We start from the raw sequence: 7,783 nt of genomic DNA on the forward strand, positions 1-7,783 counted from the left end.
ATCAATTTGATTCTGTCTTTATCTTACTGAGAATATTACAGGTAGGTAAAATTCATTGGAAGAATAACTTGTCCTAACTGAAACCAAAATAACTAATTTCCACTCTTACTGGCCCAGATTGAAATCAGCTCAAGATTTGCCAGTTGGTATTCATAGCTTAACAGAAATAAAGGAGGCAATAGCCATAGAGCTTTACCTCAAACACATCATTGCTGAGAGTCTGAAGAAGGGCCTCGACCTGAAACGTCAACCATTCCTTCTCTCCAGAGATGCTGCCTGTCCCGCTGAATTACTCCAGCTTTTTGCTGCGAGATCCAGTGATTGAGTTCCTAGGCTTCTCTCTCCAGCAAAGGAAATGGGTTGCTTTCAAATACAATAGGATGAGGCATAAACAGAACTGGTCGACACAGAGAAGAAATTCAGAAAATCATCACATTGTGAACAATTGCCCTATCCACTCTATACATATCACTGCTGGAATCTGCAACTTGTCATCCATAGCTGTGAAACAGCTCTCAGAATACGAATGAAGGCTGCATCTTCTCTATGAAACTTAACTAATGCTAAGTTAGTACACATCAGGGCTTAAACCTTCAGTCTGCACAATATGCATCACCCAGTGCCACAATTTCTAATAAAATTACCCACCACATTAACCTTGGGAAACTACTCTGAAGTACTTCAGACACATATTTTCCACTTGCTTAAAACCCTGGGTGAAATCAGCAGTTCATATTGTATATTTCCAAGTTATCTCTCAATTTACATGTTATTGCAACAAAGATGTGAAGAAAATATTAAAAAATACTAAATGAAATAGTTTGAGTTTTAGCTATCAAATAGTTAATTATACATTGAAAGTTGAAAATGACTTAGTCATGAAACCAAAAACATAAGTGATGTAATAGTATGAATATTGAATATTTATAATCTGAAGGAAAAGAAACAGCTGATAATTTAACATATATACTGAAATTATACTTTTTACTACAGTTATTATTTATTCTTTATGCCACTCAATATTGATGCAGCTACATTTCTGATGTCATCAATAATTTCTACTTTTGTTCCACTTTTCATCGTGGACAAACTTAAAATTTGCTTCGAAGGAGTTAGGTAACATTTATCAGGCAATGACAAGTGCTTTAAATTGTTTCTGTGGCAGAAATCCAAGCAGTCCACAGAGCTAAATCTTGCCAGCTCTCAGCGTATGTGCTGACTAGCAGTATGCAACAGAGAAAATGAGTGAATGGTAATGTGAGTGACTAGGGTAGAGGAAGCCAGGCAGTGTGGAAATCAGAGCCTGACCCTAACAGGGGGGAAATGAGAGAAAGAGAGAGCGCGGAGAAAACAGAGAGCGTGGAGAAACCAGAGAGCGGTGAGAGAGGATAGAGAGGAAGGAGGCGAGGGGAGAGAAGGGAGAGAGGGAAGAGGGGAGAGAGAGGGGAGAAGAGAGAAGAGAGGAAAGAGAGGGAGGAGAGGGTGAGGGAGGAGGGGGAGAGGGAGCAGAGGGAGAGGGACGAGAGGGTGGGAGGAGAGGGAGAGGGAGGGGGAGGAGAGGGGGAAGAGGGGATGGGGGGATGAAGGGAAGGAGGGGAGGGAGGGGAGGGAGGAGAGGGGGGAGAGGGTGTGGGAGGAGAGGGGAAAGGCGAGGGGGTTGGGGGAGACGGAGAGGAGGGGAGGAGAGATAGGGGAGGGGGAGGGGAGAGGGAGAGGGAGGAGAGAGAGGGAGAGAGAGGAAGAGAAAAGAGAGAGAGGCAGAGAGGAGGAGAGGGAGAGATAAAGGGAGAAAAGGGGAGGGAAAGAGAAAGAAAGAGGGGGAAAGAGAAAGCGAGAGAGAGAGAGAGAGAAAGAGAGAATGTGTGTGTGAGAGGGAGATCAGAACTTCACAGTAAGAAACAAGACCAGCATTGCCTTTCCTTTCAGTAACACCCTTCAAAGTATTGCTTTTTTTTTTGCAGATCAGGGACAGCAGCTCCACATATTGACACAGCAATAATTTTTAATGAGATTTTTTTTTGTATTTGTGTGGGAGATGTGAAGATTGTGTACACAGATGCAGCATGGGCCACCATGCTGGGGTCTGAAGCACTCAGTGCCTCTCCTTAGCCTGAACTGTCGGGTCCCCAGACAGATTCCTTCCAACCTGGGGGAAAACAGGCAGGCCTTCTCACCTCTGAACTTTATGCGAAGCTGTTTACCTTGGCAAGGAGAAGTGGCAGATTTACAGATGTTAAATACAGTCCTGAGGGGTCTGGAGGCATTCCTAAATTTTAATCACCTAATTTAAAAATGGCATGGTGAAGACCAGAGGTGACCTGTTGCATCTCGTTGAGTGCGAACTGACTAAATAATAAAAAATGAATTGTGATTGCAGAAGAAAAAAAACTGGAACTACTTAAAAATTTTTTATAATGAAAGAAAGTGTGATTTAATAAATTAATCCATAGCACCTCATGCACCAGATGGTTTCCCTTCAGGCATTTCCTGCTGGTGTGCAATACCCCCGGTAACCCCAACTCCCCCAGTTCCACATGCTTCATGAGCCATTCATCTCCTGATTTGATTTTACCTGTCAGGGAATATTGTTCCAAACCAATTTTTTGCACATATTGAATTGAGGATGTTTGTGACCAACGTTCGATGTCATGTCCAGGTCACAGCACAAGGAGAGAAAAAAATGGTTGTTGCTTTATTGATTCTCCTACTCAACAGCTTTAAGCTGACACCGGAGAGGAACTGCTGAGGTCTGTGAAACCTGAATTTAGCAGCTAGGCCTCTGCTGGCTTGACATTGGGTTACCTAAAAGACACAGCTCATATTTGATTTTACAGATAATGTTGTTAACAATATTTCACAGAGGATTTATTAACTTTTAATCAGATACTTATGGCAGACGAAGATAGAACCCCCCCCCCCCCACCCCCGCACCCCCGCACTTGCATTTTGATGTGGGAGTGTGCATGCACTCACACAGTAAGATGACAGAATATCCTTACAAGCATAACCAAGGGAAAGTGGAGCTCACTGTGACCACACAGGCTTCGGAACGTTTTAACCAACTGCTGAGTCCAGTTGTTGACCACCTGCAATGTTTGTTTAATATTTGTCAAATTTATGAAGACCATAGCTAATGTGGAATAATAACATGTGTGTTCCAGATTAAGCAACCCTGGCTCGAGGCCATTTCAGATATGGTCACTTAGAGTCAGACATAATCCTTTCAATTTTTCAACAAATTCTTAAATTCAGTGAAGAGTCATTAAAGAACTAGACAGCAGAGTGATTAAATGAGAGGCAGGGCTGTAAAAATATAAATGTAAGGATTTTTCAGTGTAGAAATTAGTGATCCTGACAACATCTGCAGAATGCATTAGTTGTTTGATTGCCCCCTGTTAAACAAAGATGGGATTAGATTTCATACATTTGCTGTGGGAGGCAATCTAAAGTTTCAGTTTGATGATTTAGTCAGGTGTAAGCATGAAGTTTCCAATTTAGACAAATAAATCTGAGTGATTTTATTATCTTCACTTTTCCCCTGACATTCTACTAACCCCTTCTCCCTATCAAGCTTGCATGATCTATTTAGTAGAATTGGAGTTTGATTGATAAGCTCACTGCCCCGTTCCACTCCCTTTATTTTAACTATTCCCATATTTATTCATTCTTTTACACCACCAAAAAGAACCCTTTCCTTTACTGCATCATCTTCTCATATTCATTTTCCTTTGCCACTCTCTGTCTTTTCCATTGCTAACAATAGTTGGAGATGGAGTGCAGGTGAAAGCCAACATAGCAAAGTTTTTTAAAGATGAAAAACATTCTTACGTTGTTGCCCTGTTAGAAAAAACTGCACAAAACAACCGATTAATAAGCATGATAACTTGAAAGCAGTGTTATCCCCAGATTTCTTAGCCTGTGCCTCTCACTCATGCAACATCAAAATACTTATGAAGATTTCCTGCATTTGATACGTTAGGGGAATTGTAACGTTCATTTAACTGTATTAATGATTTTGCAACTGTCAAATTTAGACAAAGCCATCAGTTTTTTTTATCAAGCCATCATCGATTGGCAGATCTGATTATTTATCTACTTTAATTTTTTCATCATTTTTTTCAGATAGACAAAATACAGGCTTTAATTACTTCAATGCTTCCTTCAGTGTATACTATCTTGCATTTACTTCATTTCACTCTATTAGTCTGTATCTCTGACTATTCTTTACCTTATTCCAGTCCTATACTCATTCATGCTCAATGCCTGGCAAACTCTCCACCTCGGAACATTTGAACCATTTAATGCCAAGAAGCTTAACACACATTGCATACTGTCGACGTGTTTCTGAGTAAGCATAATTAGCAAATCCGTAGATAGACTGCAACTCCGACTGCAGTTGCTTAAAGCTGCACTTCAGACGTTTCAACACCAACATAAACTGTCAGCTGTGAGATCATTAAAATGTACTTACAAAATTAAAACTCAGCCACACATGTCCTTCCGATTAGTTGTTTCTACAAAGTGAGAAAGAAAACATTTAAAACCATTTCTATTTGTGCTTTGGTGAGGCTGTCAATAGACATCATACTACCCTTTAAAATAAGTCAAAATGATTTACCCTATAAATTAGCTTGCTGTTTTCTTTGACCAAAAGAATTGCCCATGTGGTGAGACTTCCTATGGGAGGGGATGTGGCCAATCTCTAAATTTATCTGCTGTGTTTGTCTTTTCGAAAGGCAACACTGAAAGATTAACAAGTCTGTCAGTGAGGGAACTGAATGATGTATCAAAGCTGTGGGACAATGTGTACTATTCATTCCTCACATTTCTTAATGAGAGATTCAGTGTATGCCGAATCCTGTGGCTACTGGCCTCCAGTAAAATGCACTGCATGCAAAAATCCACATAAGACCTTATCCTTGCTCACAGCCCAGCACCATAAGTATATTTACCCTTTCCTGAAGGTTAAGTTGTCCTAACAGGTGCTAATTTTTGTTTTCTCATGGAGATTTGTCCACATTAGAAGCAACTGTGAACAAACAAAAAAGCCAATTAGACTGCTTGTTCCTCCCTTCTCCCCACAGTGACCAGCTGAACCCCAATCAGTCACGTTAAGCCATAGTCTGATCCCCTCAGCTAGTTTGAGAAGTGTCAGACCTCTGCCCTCTTTGGGGAAATGCTGCCATAATGCCATGGGAAAATATTGTCATGGACAAGTGGCTTGTCCTCTACTAACATTAATTTGTCATCAGCTAACATATATATCGCTCCTGAAATTCATTGAGCCGTAACAGTTTCGATGATTTAGAGCAAATATTATTGGTATGCAACCAGTCAGACAGTGAAAGACAAACTTTAAATATATATGAGATGACTAACAAGAAATGGAAAGCAATTCATCCAGTTGTCTTTGTGCATTCTGCGTTATTTTATATATACTGTCAGTGACATTACGCACTTAGCAAGTGTTGGCAGAAATAACAGAGTAAATATGTAGTGGATTAAAGTTCTTGCACAAAATCTAAGAGTATTGAAAGTATATTGAAATTTTTATAATTATATAATTACACTGTATTTGATTGTACTAATGTAAAATAATATAATTTAAAAAAATTAAACCATATGACGCCGCTGCTAAGTTTTTAGTCATATCACAATGACATCTCTATATATTATCTGTCTTGCCAAAAATTCTAAAAGATATATTTGAAGTTTTATAAGAAATCGATAAATGCAATTTATTACATGAATGCAATTCCTGATGCTGCAAATCTGAAGGAAAACAGTGAAATGCTGGAAACAGTTAGGAGGTCAGGCAGCATCCATGGGAAATATAATCCATGCCTCAAGCCACAGATCCTTTGTTGGAAGTTTGTTCAGAAATATTGACTTTGTTTTTCTTTCCTTGGATGTCGCCTGGGCCTATTGAGTGTCTATAGTATATTCTCTCGTTTACCTTCTTATTGTATCAATTAATTAATACATTACTATGAGATGCAACTGTGTAACAGTAACAATGCTGAATGTTCTGTCATTCCATCAACACTGCAGTTATGATCAGCAGCAATACGACGGTGTCCACCACTGATTATGAAAAGTGCCGCCACATAGAGCAAGTGACCTCATTGACATGCAACATTCCTCACCAACAGTAGTTCAAGAGGATCCTTGGAGTTCAACAAAAGTGATGTGATCAGCCTGGCTCAACAAACAATAACATTGAATATTTTTCATCCAGAGCATGTGAAGAAGTAAAATAGTGCAATTTTTAATTAACTTCATTTTTTTTCAGAATGCAAAATAAAAATTTGCACATGAAATTAAGGTAGAAGCTATAAAGAAACTTCTTAATTGCCCTTTACTTTAAAACCCATTATGGTTTGAAATATTTATGCAAAAGAGTTACAATTTATACATAAAAATGTTTTTGCAGCCCTAAATGTAATTGAGCAGCTATGGTTTAGTGTGCATTAAAACACACATGCTAGCAATAAATTGTCAGGCACGTTTCAGGCACTTTACACTGAGATTAGTTCATAACTCATCAATTACTGATTTCTGGGGATTTCATTGGAGAAGGCTTCAAAATAACACAAAGTGATGAGGAGAACATAATCATTGATAACAATGTCTGAATATCTACATATAACTAAGCATGTAAGTTCTCTAGAAGTTGTTATCAATTTCATAGTGAAAGCACAACAAAGCTGATATGTTTTTGCTGTCAGTATTGTGACAAGGCTCACCACCATCTTTTTGGTGGATTTCAGCTTTAGCACAAATCCACTTCTATCAACTCTCTCGCTCTCTGAGCCACAAGATAAAGTTGATTTTCCATAAGACCATCACGCATTCACCTTTGCTATCATCATACCCCTCTCCATAACAGTTTCCTTTACTCTGCTCTTTATTTCACTACCAAGCTTTAATCAAAGAGAGAATTTTCAGAGCCTGGGTTTTGCCATCCAAAAAGATTGTCAAAGCTGCATTCATCAATAAATTTAAAAGACAGTTACACAAGTATGCTAATAACCTCTGGAGGATGCTCACCGGGATCCACACATTCAGAAATCTATCCTTGAATCTTCTTTGCTAAATCATTGTAAGAATTAAAAATTAAAAAAAAAAAAAAATCTGTAATTTATAAAAACATGCCTCAATAATGGTGACAACAGGTTATCGAGAAATCATTTGGCTGAACAATGTCCTTCAGGGAATTAAATTTACCAAGCTTCATCCACCTAGTCCAGTTGTAACACCAGACCCACCAATGTGTTTGATTTGTCACTTCAAGGCATGGGAGAAATGGATGATGAATGCCAACAACTTCCAAACTAAATAAGAAACACATCACCTTCAAGGATTGATTTAATGGTCTAACACACATGGGGCATCAGATTCAGATTCAGATTCAGATTCAGATTCAATTTTAATTGTCATTGTCAGTGTACAGTACAAAGACAACGAAATGCATTTAGCATCTCCCTGGAAGAGCGACATAGCAAATGATTTGAATAAATAATAATAAGTGTCCGGGGGGGGGGTGGGGGGGGGGGTGATTGGCAGTCACCGAGGTACGTTGTTGAGTAGAGTGACAGCTGTAGGAAGAAGCTGTTCCTGGACCTGCTGGTTTGGCAACGGAGAGACCTGTAGCGCCTCCCGGATGGTAGGAGGGTAAACAGTCCATGGTTGGGGTGAGAGCAGTCCTTGGCGATGCTGAGCGCCCTCCGCAGACAACGCTTGCTTTGGACAGACTCAATGGAGGGGAACGAGGAACCGGTGA

The 7,783-nt window shown here is 39.5% G+C and overlaps 1 long non-coding RNA gene across 1 annotated transcript; it reads right to left on the reverse strand.

The window, feature by feature from the left end:
• Window positions 1-238: 238 nt before the first annotated feature.
• On the reverse strand, window positions 239-4,680 carry LOC116978143. The gene is made up of 3 exons (XR_004413385.1): window positions 4,619-4,680; window positions 4,472-4,514; window positions 239-363 (listed from the first exon to the last, which is right to left on the reverse strand). It is a non-coding gene; the product is annotated as an uncharacterized LOC116978143 (long non-coding RNA).
• Window positions 4,681-7,783: the final 3,103 nt, after the last annotated feature.

This window comes from Amblyraja radiata, chromosome 10, assembly GCF_010909765.2.
Source record: "Amblyraja radiata isolate CabotCenter1 chromosome 10, sAmbRad1.1.pri, whole genome shotgun sequence".
Taxonomy (NCBI): domain Eukaryota; kingdom Metazoa; phylum Chordata; class Chondrichthyes; order Rajiformes; family Rajidae; genus Amblyraja; species Amblyraja radiata.